The sequence below is a fragment of the Hoplias malabaricus genome, chromosome 10, assembly GCF_029633855.1.
Source record: "Hoplias malabaricus isolate fHopMal1 chromosome 10, fHopMal1.hap1, whole genome shotgun sequence".
Taxonomy (NCBI): Eukaryota; Metazoa; Chordata; class Actinopteri; order Characiformes; family Erythrinidae; genus Hoplias; species Hoplias malabaricus.
Genome location: NC_089809.1, coordinates 32,666,338 through 32,681,468, shown reverse-complemented (window position 1 = coordinate 32,681,468; position 15,131 = coordinate 32,666,338).

Sequence of the window (15,131 nt, the reverse complement as noted above, 5' to 3'; positions counted from 1 at the left end):
CTGTTGACACAGATTATTCAGGTGGTGGTCCCCAGAGGGGATGCCGGTGGCTGAACTGCGCGTCTCTCTTTTTCTGCCCAAGCATAATGGCCGCCGGCCACGTCTGCTCGGCTCTGATAATGCAGCCCACCCACCCCCCTCAAACCCCCACATTACGCTAGCAAACACTTTCATTAGCCCCCTACCACACACACACACACACACACACACTTCCTCACAACAACATTCCTCACTCCTGTTCACTTCCATCTCTCGTGTCGGTCTTGTTTCCTCCCAACTGCAGATTTTCGACCGGGCCCTTCATCATCGCTGCGGCACAAAACCAAGCCTCAGACGCTCAAGTGTTTCTGACTTCTGTTGAACTTCCAGCAGTTGGAAGCGGCCAGTCTCTGGTCAGCTCCGCTCCAGACTATTTATTGCCTCTTTGCTGGCCACCGCAGTTCATTTTCAGCTTTGCGAGGCCTAAAACAGCAGCCCTGATTTTTTTATTTTTTTGGTTTGTTTTCCGAGAAGGGAAAACGATGCCGGATGCATCTTCGCTTGCAGCGGCACATCTGGAAACTGCGATTTGACCTTTATTTGTATGACCAAGCTCATCAATTTGAACAATAATTTACACACCCAGCTGAAACTAATGGGGAAGGTTTTTGGCAAACTCCACCAGCACCGCAATGCAAATCTCATCTCGTTTTTTATAGCGCAAACAGGAGAGCGCAGCCAATATAACTGCAGTTCAGCAATAATTCAAACCTAGAACACACTGCACGATTTTGCTCTCTGTTTTTCTCAGACACACACACACACACACACACACACACACACACACACACACACACACACACACATATCCATAAAATGCAGTTATGAGGCAAGACAAAGACTAAACCAATCCCCTTTGGCAAAGGTTCCTCCCGAAGGTTTCAGCACAGGGGGAATTCAGTCCTCAGCAAGAAAAGCCACATCTCCACTCTGCTGTGCCTGTTCTCAACCTCCAGCAAACTGTCAATTACCCACATCAAGCATTGCCTGCACCCTTATGTATGGCACCATTCTGACTGTTTGGGCACACCTGCAGTTGCTTAGATTTTTTCCTACTTCATTTTTCTTATCTTCCACAGTTTGGCAGAGAGAAGGCCTCAGTGCTGAATAACACTCACAGAGCAACTTTAGTCAGAAACACTGCCCTTCCACAAGCCGTTTTTAACACCCACTCCACCTCACACAGCGGACTGAGGCTCAGAGCATTAACCAGGATAGACACAGGCCCAAACGCATTTACGAGGACAGACCCTGCACTAGTGATGTTTAAAGAGGGACGTGCGGTGATTAGAATGTTGTCATGATTTTATTCCCCACCTCTACATTTCACTAAACTTCTGATTACTGGTGGGGTGGCTTCACTGTGGGAATATGTTTGTCATTTTTTTATTAAGCATTCGTAAGCTTGCAAGATGGTGGATTTCTGGGTGCAACATAAAGGCATTATATTGAAAGCATGATAGTTTAAAGTCATAATATCAGTGCATATACTGTCACAACAGTGGTATTTTCCACTGTCACTGTGGTGGGGCCCTAAATAATGTCTTAGTACATTTAATTCAGAAACGTAATTCTGTGCAATTATTTTAACTATAGATTTTCAACCTCAGACATTCATATATATATATATATATATAATATCTAATATGAAAACATTCAGATATTTGGAATGATCCTTTAGTCATTTCTGTTCATCGTTGTGAGAAAAATAACAAGACTGAAAAAAAGGTATGTACTTGGAACCACGTATTTGTACTAAATCACTACTAATATGTAATTTAAATTGTATAAAGTTAGTTACAACTACAGTACACTGAGTATACTAGTCTATCACTCTTCTAATTCAGTTAAAGTACATTTTTTGGAGCTGCCTAATTACAATCTAAATACACAAAAAGCTTGCCTAAATTATTAATACAAATATTTTAAAAATAAATAAATAAATAGAAGATTTTCTATTTAAAAAAGTCATTAACACAAACGAATCAGTAACAAAAAATGTAACAGTATATAAGGCATGTCAAATTGAATACAATTTAAATTACATATTAGTAGTGATTTAGTACAAATCTTTAGTTCCAAAATAACAAAAAAAAACTAAGTACATCAACACATTTTATATAGGTTTTCTGTTTTTTTTAAAAATGGCATTTTACAGTTTTCATTGAAAATATATCCAAGTGTGGCATGTTTGCCTCTTTCTGCTGAAGTCTGGTTACTGTAACTACACACTAGGGGCCCTAGATTTTTCAAGGATTTTTCTTGGCATTTAGCTGCATGCTAACACAGATGCTAATGGCTGTTGAGCAGGGGAGCCTGCTAACATCAAGTGAGGAAGCCTTTTATCATCATTGCTGCCATGTGTTTAGCGCCCTATTAATACCATTGCTAGCTGCTGCTAATGTCAACAGAAGAAATCTGTGTGACTGTAAGTGACTGTAAATTTAGAGAGTTTGCTTAAATTCTGTTGTTTCAGCGCTGTTCACCTGCCCTCACTGTTCTGTGCTTTTTTTTATTTGTGTATTGCAGTGTCTTAGTTTGTATTTTGATGCTAAATCGAGAAAAGTAAAGAGGAAGAACCCAGCACTTTTGGAACATTTGCTGGAAAGAACAAATGGAGTACAGATTTATTTAAATTAATCTGATCACGATGTACCTTTTTAAAAAGATAATTATGTCTCAAACATATTATTGAAGTCCAGTATAGATGAACAACTCCAAAGATCAGGCAGAAACATGAGCATGTTCCATGGAATGTAACCACAGTGTTGCAGTGGTAAAATTAAACCTATGAGTTAATATTCATTCTTATAATCATTGTTGTAAAGTCTGACAGGTCTGATGCCTTGTGTTAGCCAGAGGGGGGTTAAATCCTCACAGATTTGGGCTGTGGAGCAGTGGAACTGCATTTTTTTTAGAGGAGTAGAACACAAAAGTGGGCAAACTACATACTCCTTCCCTTGATTGAGCAGGTGTCAACAAATTTTTGGCTGTAGCTGACAGATGTGCAATCAGGTGTGTCTAATCCTCAGACTAATTTTTAGGTTTATAAAAGACTTTCAGACATTTGACTGGTTGTGTATGATGGGAACATTCATCCCCTTAATTCCTTTCCGTTTAGAAAAGCTCTGCGTGTTCTGTTGGAAGACGCCTCCACACTCGCGCTTCCTAATAGTCTGTGTAACACTTTATCCAGATGTTGATACTTTGAACCCTTGTTTTTCGACGGGGATTTGAGCGACAAAGACGGTTCTGCCTGAAACCTTGAAACGTCTGTCAAAACCCAGACTGTCATTTTACCGTTCGTTTAAGGCAATGGTCAAAAATCTGGGTGTAATGGTAAAGCCATTTTGCGCTGTCCAATATGTCGTTAAATATGAGGTTTACATTTTTCAAGGCTCTACATGTAAATTTATGCAACTTGTTGGTCCTTTACTGTGGACACCCTTGGTCTTTACTGCAGCCAGCACTCTCCTCAGAACAGGTCAGTCTTAGAAGTTGGTTGCATTTTTGACTTGGTTATGATCCAAGTAACCCCAAACACTGAAGACCAGATGTTCTGACATCACCAGCCATTTGATTTGCAAATTCTTCTTATTTTAGCTGCTAAATGGAGCAAATATTTTGACCACAGCATATCGCAGAAGTATCATTCAGACCCCACAAATTGTCTTGTTTAAAAGGGATATAATACATCTCATGACGTATATTCTAGTATATATAGTCAGAGATTTGGTGGGCTTCCTGTAGCAATTTTTTTTTTCAGAAACACTTTTTCCACCCTTCAGTTTTCTTTTAATTACTCCTTCTAGAAAATTAGGAACATGCACTTAATAGCTTTTGAAAATTTAACACAGACATTTAAGTCTCCCTTATTTATTTATGACTTAGTTAGATATATATTATATATAGTTATTTATAACATGCCCAATTTCAGGCTCTGCGACATGGTCCTAAATAGTAAGGACAGGACTGTGTTTACTATTGGACTACTTCAAATTTGCCTCCAATAAAACACTCAGTAAATGGACTGTAGACACCAGCTGATCTAGGCTTGAAAGCACAACCCTTTCCAGCCCTTTTTCAAGTATATCTTTTATCCTGTTTGTAAGAGTGCATAATTTCCAAAACATTTGACCCACAGTGTACAACAGTGTCTGTATCTCCTCCCTGATCTGGTGGAAGACTTCAGCTCTGCAGCAGAAACACTGGAAAATACCACGACACACAGAGCCCTATGTCTGAGCCATGGCAGTTCTAAGTCAGCCAAAGTCCAAGCAGAGGATTAGTCCATGCACAGACGCTCAGTGATGGAGTGTGTTTCTGTAGGTTATAGAAGAAGGCTTTTAATATAAAGGTAAACGTACCATTAAAGGCAAAGAGAATTTCCCCTGTTCATCTGGTATTGTTGTAGTAAAGTAACCCCGGCATCTCTGGCTGTAATTGGCCTCATTGGGTGGGGATAGCTTTCCTGATTTGACAGCATGAGTAATACAGTAGGAAACTAGTAGTGAATTTTCTTTCAGGAATGCTGGGAATACCACAGTGGGATATATGCCTGATGTGGCCCTGCTGTGTAGAACGTATAACACAGATCTCACAGTTATTGACAATAATGTGGTCAAATCACTGCAACATGAAATTCTGAAATTGCTGGTTCTGCTAATGGTTTGAGGGGTGATCTTCCAGACGTATTGGCAGCCTTGTTGTATCAGATTGACCTCACGCTGAAATATTGAGTGAAATTGAACCTTTCATTGGGGGAGGATTATTAAATGAGATGCATTTCCTACTATCAATGAGCAAAGTGTGGCAATTATTAACATTCCTATAATTAGGACTCATTCATTCATTCAGAACAAGGCAGGTGCACACTCTGAACATTGTGTCAGACCTTCACAGGGCATCGCACACTTACCTAGTCACATTCATATCAACACTTTGTAAATACAGTAATCCCTCATTTTTTCGCGGGGGGAAGCGTTCCAAGACCACCCGCGTAAAACGAATTTCCACGAAGTAGAGGAAAGATATTTTTTTATGCATTTAACAAGTATTTGGACTTTTAAAACCCTCCCTGTTACTGTTAACAACCCACCCTTTGCATTAAACGGTCATTCTCCAATGTTTTTCAGCTGGAACTACATGTGATATCCTACCAGTTTCTTTAAAAGAGTAATTCCTAAGCTGTGATTTAGGGTAAGTAAATTTCACTCGGATGTGGACATGAACAGTACATTTACTGTACGCAAGAAATACTTACGTTTTTCCACGATATCTATGATATAGCAGCCATAAGCCCCCTTGAAAAAACCCACGAAGTAGCGAATCCGCGAAAGATGAACTGCGAAGTAGCGAGGGATTACTGTAACCCCTGAAAGAAATATCTTTGGAAGCCATTTTATGATTTGGTGACACTCTTTTATTTTATTGCTTGTTCATGAGGCTATATAACACCTATATAAACCTTTAATGACTAGAGACATACACAGACAACCATGAAGATGTATTCCAACAGGATAAGCCTTTATTAACTTATACGTAGGCATTATGTGGATTTTTGTTATCAAATATGAATGTATAGTTTCTCTATTTGATCTAATCTGGGTGCACAATAATACTGTGATTCAAACACGTTGGCTCTGAAAAGGTTATTATTATTATTATTATTATTATTTTATGCATAATTCCGTTAAAAAATACCCAGCTTCTTCCATTTGGCCCTTGGTGATCTTCCTCTCAGGCCACCGTACTTCAGCTGTTAGAGAAGTACAGAAGTCATCTGAAAGTCTGTGCTTTGCAGTGCTGCAAAAGTCTTCACTTCTAGGTGAATGAGTCAGGGCCCTTGGTCCTGATGGTTAAGGATGCATGCTTTTTCACACTGTTCCCTCCTCCGCTCAAGAAAAAGTTTGCGTGTCAAGGAGAGTGTGGGTGTCAAAATATATGAGGGAAAAAAAACAGTAAACGACAGTGATAAAAGCTTTCCTGCATGTGTGAATCCTCACTAAATCTGTTCACACCATGAGAGTTAAACTGCACACATGCACTGGTGTGAAGTACTTAATGTCATAATGGCTAGTGGGATTCACTCACACACACACACACACACACACACACACACACACACACACACACAAACAGGCACAGAAAGGCACTTCATAAATCTACAGAACACATCCACCTCCTTAACCTTTTAACATGTCAACACCCTGCTCTCCTGGGACCCACTGACAGTAAATAAAAACCAAACATCTCCTCCGCATCCGCGCATCCTCATTTACTGCATGGAATCTGAACTATTATCTCTGCCCTGATTTCAAAACCCTAAAGCTTCCTTTAAAAAAAATATTATGAAAAAATTACAGTTAATTCAAAGGTTTTTTTTTTATAACTCTTTCAATTTTCTCCCGTTTATGATTCTTGTTTTTTTTTCCCCATGTTCCAATTCATATTCTGGATGTTACACTTCTCAAACGTCTCATTTGAGGTTAGATTTCTATGCATTGTCACATGTGAACACATGAAACACACTGAAAAAACTGATGCTGTGCAATTTCAGGCACAAATCCATTAATCGCCAATGTTCAAAGACAACTATGTATCTCCTTTTTTAAAGTGTATTTTCAACATCACTTCAACAGATCAGCTGCTCTTCTTACTGTGTGTAACATCCACCTTTAATGGCCCAATATTAATGGTCCAAGATTATTTGGATTTTAATCTCATTACAACGCCTTGGATAAACTTTGAAAAGGATTTCACCCTCCTCTTTAAAGTTATCATTTAGGAGATTGGAAATTTCCGTGAGGACATTGTTCACATGAGGTCTTTTGTTTACTTGTGAACAGCTGAAAAAATACACTGTGTTTGTAGCTGTTCATTTGTTAAATTAGAGACCTTTTGAAATGGGTGAAAGTGCACACGTCCACAGCTTTCCCTCCACAGTCAAATGTTGTAGAATGAAAAGAGTGTATTTGTCCATTTTCCCTGCTCTGGAATAGCCATTGTTGGCGTGGCTGAAACGGAGGCTTTTGGCGTGAGATCCGGAAATCGCAGTATCCATGCTCTGGCCCGTGTTCTCCGGATGAGGTTCCTTTCGCTTGATGGATTTGTCAGCGAGAAAAACCAGATCATAGCTCTGCCGCTGTCCAATAATGCATCAATTTTTTGATTCCGAATAAGACTCCGCGCTAAGGCCCTCTCTTATCAGAACGCATGTCCATGTCAGGCCCCCAGATTTAACCACTGCAAAATTCCTCAGTATTCATCCAGCTGAATTATATGGACATTTACAGAGTCCAATAGCTGCGGGGCTGCACCTCTCTCAATAGCGTTCTGTACATAAGCTTAGCCCTCTAGTCTGGCATAGGCAGCCAGCGCTTATCCATGTTAACAGAAAAACCTTCTAAGACAGGATTAGTAGGGAAATGGGGGCTAGCGAGGGGGACAGTCGGTCCCTCGGGACAAACCGGGGCCTTGGTGACTGGGGCTGAGGAATCATCATCAAATCTGGTTAAAAGGGGTGGGGGTGGGGGTGGGGGGGTATTTATTTTTGTGTGGGAGGGTGGGTGGGGGTGGTATTTGGGACACTACACACACAGAGGCCGAGCTGACCACACTGAGACTCTGTCTTCTGAATAAAATCACTCAGTTCAGTTCGGGCTTTTCCTACTACAAGACATGGTCCCAAATCAGCTTTCCACAACCCCAGGGCACAGGCTGACGGACACAATGTCAGGAACAAAAACTCCACCAAGAAACAGTGAGACGGACCCAGACTCAAAAAGAAGAAGTAGAACAAGTTTACAAGGAGGATTAAACAGAGGCGCTGGGATGGTAGAGAGGAAAAGATCCGCCCGAAGAAAGAAAACCTAATTAGTCGATTACAAGAAAACACAAAACCAGCTCCGGCCGGAGTAGCCTTGTGCAGTTCTGAATGGATCTTATTACAGCGGAAGTGCTACACCCAACACAACAGCAACACAGGCACTGGAACAGAGGGGGAGTCGGACAAATCCATAAAAGCACCGGAGAGCCGAAAAAAAAAAGGCATCTTGACTGTCAGATATGACCTTCTGCTTCTCGGAGGAGTCTCAGAGTCTCCTTTATGGGTTAACCATCCTTAATGCGTTATGTATGCCTTCTGTGGCACTCTTTGCATAAATGATACCAAATAATTGGGATTTATAAATTATTCATTGTGTATTAATGCAGGTGAAATGGCTTCCTGGCTTGGAGTGCTGTCTGTCGTTCAAGAAAATAAAAGAAAGGGGAGAGAGAGAGAGAGAGAGAGCGAGAGAGAGAGAGAGAGAGAGAGAGAGAAATCAGAGACACTTGAGTGTGAAAAAATATAAATACCCGACAAAAACACATGCAATAAAAATGTATGAGCTGCAGGCGGCCAGGCGTGTGTTTTAAGTTCTAATGTGGCGGGGCTCTAAAGGCAGCGCCGGACAAAGCTGCGTTTTCCTTGGACAAATCCAGATTTCACTTCTTTCCCATGCAGCAGGTTTGGTCTTTGGGATGAAAACAAAATGAAGATCTTTCAAGTTACATTTATTTATTAATATATATTGTTCATTATTCACATTTATCATATATTTATTAAGAACCGTGTTAGCATCACATTGAACCAAAATATATTTTTATATTTATTTGGAAAATTACAGAAGCTCTAATGCTGTACTGGTTTTAATCCTGAAATATGTCACTTATTTTAAACGTCTCTTTTACACCTGAGGCATCAGAGCTGAATTACTGAAGGTCAAAAATATACACCACAGTGTACCATATGGTTTATCTGTCTGAAGTCATCTTTAATTACAGATAATATCCATAATAGGCTCATGATGAATATCGTTGTATCTCCCACCTTTAACTCCACCTGAAATACACAGTAACAAATACAGAACAGTCATGGCTCTCTCTGCAACAAGAGCTGCTACTGTATCCAGTTCACAAGCAGCACTTAAATAGCAGCACAGTCTGGAGAGTTTGATAACTCCTCCAAAGAGGCCTGTGTCATTTTCTAATTTAGTCTAGTCCAGAAAAGATAGAGGGGAGAGCAAGACGGGGGGAAGAGAGAGAGAGAGAGAGAGAGAGAGAGAGAGAGAGAGAGGCAGACAAAGGGCCTTAAGCGTCTCCTGTTGCGGCTGATGCGAGGTGAAGGTGGTCAGTGATGGCGTAGCGTCTGCTCTGGGCTTCTCCCAGAGTTCCCCTTGCACTGGCCTTAAATGCTTCGCATTATAGCAGTCATTACAGGGCTCTCATGACCCCTCGCTTTAGCACATAGTGACCTGCACATCTGAAACCGGAGGGGGGGGTGCAATGGAGAAAGGTTTGGACAGATAAAGGCCCAGGCCCCGGTCAGTGTTAGTGCGACATAATATTTCTTTTGGCCAGGGGGAGGAGGAGGAGGGGTCAGTCGCACTGGCCATACATCATCACTAACTTATTAGATCTCCAAGGCAATTAGCCGAAAACAAACAGGCCAGACAGAGGCGGCATTGAGGCCCTGCGAAAGGGAGTCAGGAGGGGTGGAGGGGGCAGAAAATAGCCCGTGGCAGTGCACTACGGTAGAGCCGCATCAAAGGGCAGCCAATGGCATGGGCCAAAAGAAAGCATGGCATTGTTGCGCTGTAACTCCTATACAGTAGAGAGGCTTAGAGCGTCATTTTGCCGCTGATTCAGGTTACAGGCCATCTCGCCCCCTTGAATAATGGGCTTGGTGGAAAGAACTTTTCACCTGAACACTATATGCAGTGTGCAGCATGGTTAGTTTAGGATTAAAAAGAACTGCTACACCCCCACACCCCAACCTTCCTCTCCCAAGGGCGTACTGGGCCGGCAGTCTCCTGTCATTAAGGTCAGAGGTACATCTTGATGCTGCCTGCTCTCGATGGCTACAACAAAACGAGCTGCAGAAATCTTAAACCTTCACATCCACCCCCCCGTCCTCCATTCTGAAGGAGGGGTACAAACTTCCTCGGGTAATTGTGAGCAATAATTACAAATTGTCTGCGAATGAGGGCAGGCGAGAAAAAAAGTACCCCGGACTGTGTTCACCCACATTTCACGCATCTTTGTGCACCCAAGATTTTCAAACATACACCTACAACTGTACCTTCACAGAAGGAAACACATGGAGGTTTTTATCAACACATCATTTCATAATGTGATGATGGCCACGGAGTAAAAGGGTTTGGCTGAGCACCTGAAGAATAGCTTCATTCCTGGTGATTTTCCTGCAGGGTTTTTATTGCAGTTCCGCTCTTATCCATGTGGCTTTCACATTCAGATAGTGAAGATTTCATGTGTCAAATGAAGGGTTCATGAATCATTCAAATATGGTCAGCATAGGGTATTATCATCAACAGTGACAGGGACCATGTTTCCTAAATATTAATTGATTAAATTAAAAGTGCTGAATAGACAAACACAACAAAAAACTCAAATACATTTCAGATTAGTGTAAGACGTTTGTTCAGGGACAATTAAAAAATTTAAAGGTTAAACCGTGTTTATTAGATTATTAGCAACAATCAAATATATATAATATATATATATATATATATATATATATATATTAACTAACTGTTCAGTGTAGAAAGTAGTTGGTTCTGAGTCTGGATACCATTGCATTACTGTATGTAGCTGTGTTTTAAGTCATATTAATGAGACAATATATTAAGCATAGGACCTTTTCCCAAAAATCCTAATTCACCACTGGTTAAGATTAGAGCTTGAGGCAATTCTGGCTGACTTGTTTTTAATATTCAAATATATGTGTGTACAAATGTATAAATATGTGTGCTACCTTCAGTATCTTTTCTGTTAAGGAGCTCATTTAAAGAGAATTTCGATGGTGCTTTAGTGACATGGCTCACACTTGTGTCGTTCAGTCCTATGTAAATTGTTATGTGTAGAACCTTGGTCCGGGAGAAACGTTTGTTCTCATTTCACTGTGTATTGTGCCCACTATAAATAGTTTGGAATTTAAATAAAAAAACTTGAGCATGAACCTTAGCATCTACAAAATTATCAGAAAATATTTTCAGAGTTGGAACAGGATGTATTTTGTCATAACAGTATTTTACACCTTAAGTATATTAACGCCTTTGTAACATTCACTTTTAAATATAATTGTCACTCAGTGAGATCAGGATAAAATGCTGTGTGAGGAATGGACTAATAACAAACGCTCCAAAATTACTAAAATCTTTTAACATTGACTTTCACTGAAACTTAAGAAGGTTTTTTTTTCTTCTCCTGTAAAGTTAATATTTTGGGAGATACATGGTTTTAATTGGACAGTGAGATATCCAAACAATGTTTTTACTCTTTGTTCTAGTCTTGTATCTAATGACTAAAAGGAAAAAAATAAAGAAAATAAAATATTAATAAAAAAAAAAACTTAATATAAATTGTGTCTTATGTTTATCGAAAGATGTTAGGCTTTTTAATTTTAGATTATATCAGTTTATTCCTGAAACTGGTTCATTTAATACCTCTAGACATTCATTTTATTTGGACTTATGTGTATCAGACTGTTCCAGTGAAAATAAATAATTATTGTATCTACAGCATAAATTTGCTAATAATTTAATAGTTAGTTAATAGTTGCTAATAATTTAATAAGTTTCTTAAGAATCATCTAACATTTACAACACTGGTTATCATGTTGTAGTTTCCTGTTTCAATTCATCTATGTGAAAGACTAAAGCTAAATACTATTACCCATCAACTAAAATTTGAAATAAACAGGGCTTAGTAGCATAGATTGTAAGTATTTCTAGTGCTAGCTTTAGCTTATCTTGTCTAAAAGCTCCACACCTTACAGAACTTTACTTTCTTGCTAATGCACCACTAATACTGTTTTAAATGATAAAATCATTAATCTGAGGAAAGTGAATTTGACTGCCTAATTTTGCGCTAGTTAGCTTTAGTGTGTTGGGCAGCTAGCCTTTTTTTCTTAGCATTATGTTAGCATTATAGTCAGCTTTACTCAACTGTACCACTGTTAGCCTTTAGCTGCATAGCCCTTTTCTTCTCAGTCCATGGGGACTGATGTCTGACAGTATGAAAGAAAATAAAAGTAAAAAACAAGTGATTGTTTGAAATTTGGAGATAAAACCTGCCCCAGACTCTAAACCAGTGTTTAAGGCCATATTTGTTGTGAGTCTGTACCTTGTAAATATGGCTTAATGTCGTATGTGTGCCCTGTAGTGTTTTTAGGTGGATTATTAACCACTATTTTAAACTAGTATTAAGCAATTATATCACTGCAGTCATGTTAAAATAATTTTTGTTATTGTTGCATTGTAAATGATATGAAAATATCAATAACAGGATGGGTGGACATTTCATTGGAATCACTTTTTTACCATAGCACTGGATCCTTATGGCAGTACTATATTTAGATGTTAAACACCTCTTGGAAGTGGCTTGTAACTCACTCACTCACATTTAGGAGATGCACCACACTGGCTGCTGATTCTCCCTTACTCACTCATGTTTAGGAACTGTTCCATAAGGGGGTGCTATTCATAGCTTTGCATTTGTGATTGTTTCCTAAATTATTGTCTAATGATATTATATTTTCACACAGTGTTAAAGCTTCTGACATAAACAGATGTGTAAGGTTCTGATCTGATACTGAAAATGAATTGGATGTACACTGAAGCGTAGCTGGTGTATGTTGAAGAATGTAATATGAGAAGGCGATGTGATTCTAGAAGCCATTGCTGAAGCAGCCCTGCTGTCTGTGTCCTCTCTCTGAGCTGGTGTTGAGGTGTAAGGATGATTAAGTTTGAGCTGCTCAGGGCTAAACTAGCTCCTGTGTGGGTTCAGTGGGTGGGTGCAGTGATATGATTGGGGGTCTGGGGCCTGGGGCCCAGGTTGGGGCTGTAGTTTGTTGCGGTAATTTGGATGCAGACAGACAGATGTCAGGTGGAGCGTCTCCAGGTGGAGATTATCATGTGTGAGTGACGCATGCAGGGCGTCGGTGCGGGCCGTTAGCCGCTCTCTCGCTCGGCCCGGCTGCGTGCCGGTGGTCCGACAGATGGCTGAGGGGGCCGCGGCTGTCACACAGCTCCACGCCAGGTGCGGACGAGAAACACAAGGTGTCAGGAAGCAGGAGGGAAGCGAGCGCTGTCCTCAGCTCGTCAGCTACAGCCCCGTCCGTCCACCTGCGCCGGCCCCGTGCGCTTAGGGTCTGTAACAAATGGTTTTTTTTTTTGTTTGTTTTTCTTTTTTTGACCATCAGTTCACTGCTTCTCTCTCACATAGTGCTTCTCCTTCACATAGAAATGTGCACAAAGCTTTTTGAGACGTTCTGCTCCAAGGCTGAAAGTCATGGTTGGGTGAAAACATCAGATTTGCACAATATTTCCCCTTAAATGAGCTCCAGCAGCCAAGGCATGTTGGGAGACCAACGTTCACCAATGTGACGTTATGAAGCTAATGCAGATAAGTAACAGAAACTTTTATCCCAGCAATTAGCATTGTGTGTATTATCAAAAAAATTGCCTTTAGTGATTTTTATAGTCAAACAGTTAAATAATTTGACATAGTTTGAGGCGAATATGAGAGGATTTATGCATCTAATCTGTGTGATGCTAATTGCTAAGATATGTGTGCTTCATATCTAGAGTCCAGTTGGATAAAAACATCAAATTTTGTGTCTTATCACATGAATATGCCGTAACCAAACAAGGCTTTGCTGAAAGTTGCAGAAATGACGAACTGATATGACCCTCACACACAGATTAGAAACATGCAATTGTCTGTGATTGATTTACACAAACTAGCATGTCGGTCATGGATTAAAGGGATCCTAAATTAGCCTTCGAACAACCCCTTGTGCTACTTGTGTTTGCTTCTGCTTGACAGCAGTCTTCGTCCCAGAGCATGAGGTCACTGGGACACGGGCTAGACTACACATCAACAGTAGACACTGCTATCACGGAAGAAGACGAAGAAGAAGAAGAAGAAGAAGAAGAGAAAGGAGGGGCAAGAAGGGCTGAAAAAATGGGAGGGGGACGAGTTTCATCAGAGTGATCAGTTTCATGTGAGTGGTCACTGGAATGCTGGAGTTTGGGCCCTGCGTTTTTCCCACAAGACTTCTTTTTTCCCCCTCCTTTTTTTTTTTTTTTTTTTTTTAATTTGTTCTTCATTCTCTCCATGGATCTGGTTACTGGACACGATATGCTGAATTACCTGGAGGATCAGTGGTGCCGGCCTGGGCTGAGAAGCGGCGGCTTGAGAACCAAAGTGCGGATCAAACCTCTCCGTTGTCGTTTGTCTTATTGTCTGCAGATTGCTACGGTCTGCTGTATCTGCTGTGTCTCTGAAGAAGAGCTCTCCAGCCGTAACAGGCTCCATCATCATCATCATCACGATGTGGCTGGAATAAGGAAAAGCCAAGTAGCAGTCTCCAGGTCTCCAGTGTCCAGTCCAGACGTCCTGTAAGCCTACTGAGACCTGATCAACTTCCCTCACTGATACAGGGGCAGGACTTAAAGGCCATGTCATGAGTCCAAAACTGCGGCATATATCTTCTACAATAGCAATGATTATTAAGTGGGCAATTACGAAATGAAATATATTTTCATCAGAGCACACTTGTTGCTTTTATGTAACTCACTGGAAATTCCATAGAAAATTTGTGGATAGTTGTGGTCAAATATATATATATACTTGGTTAATTGTATTAATGCTAATATGTTATTTATATACATATCCTCTACAGACTTCAGCCCAGTGTAATGCAATCACTGTTCATTTGCTCAATTCAATATATTGGAAACAAATAAATAAAGCCATGGCATTTTGTAGCAAAGAAACATTTTATTATTATTATTATTATTTGTTATATGTTAAACTAATCAATTAGTATTAACAGCTTAGGTATTCCTAGACACTGATTAATATGCTAGAAATTACTTTACATAAACTTCCCTGCACAAATATACAGAATCAGACAGAATTCACACAGAAAATAAACAGAGTATGTAAGATAATAAGGAGTGGGCTTAATTTTCATAAAACTGCATGCTATTAAATAAAGGCCTAGAAAAAATAAGATGCTACTG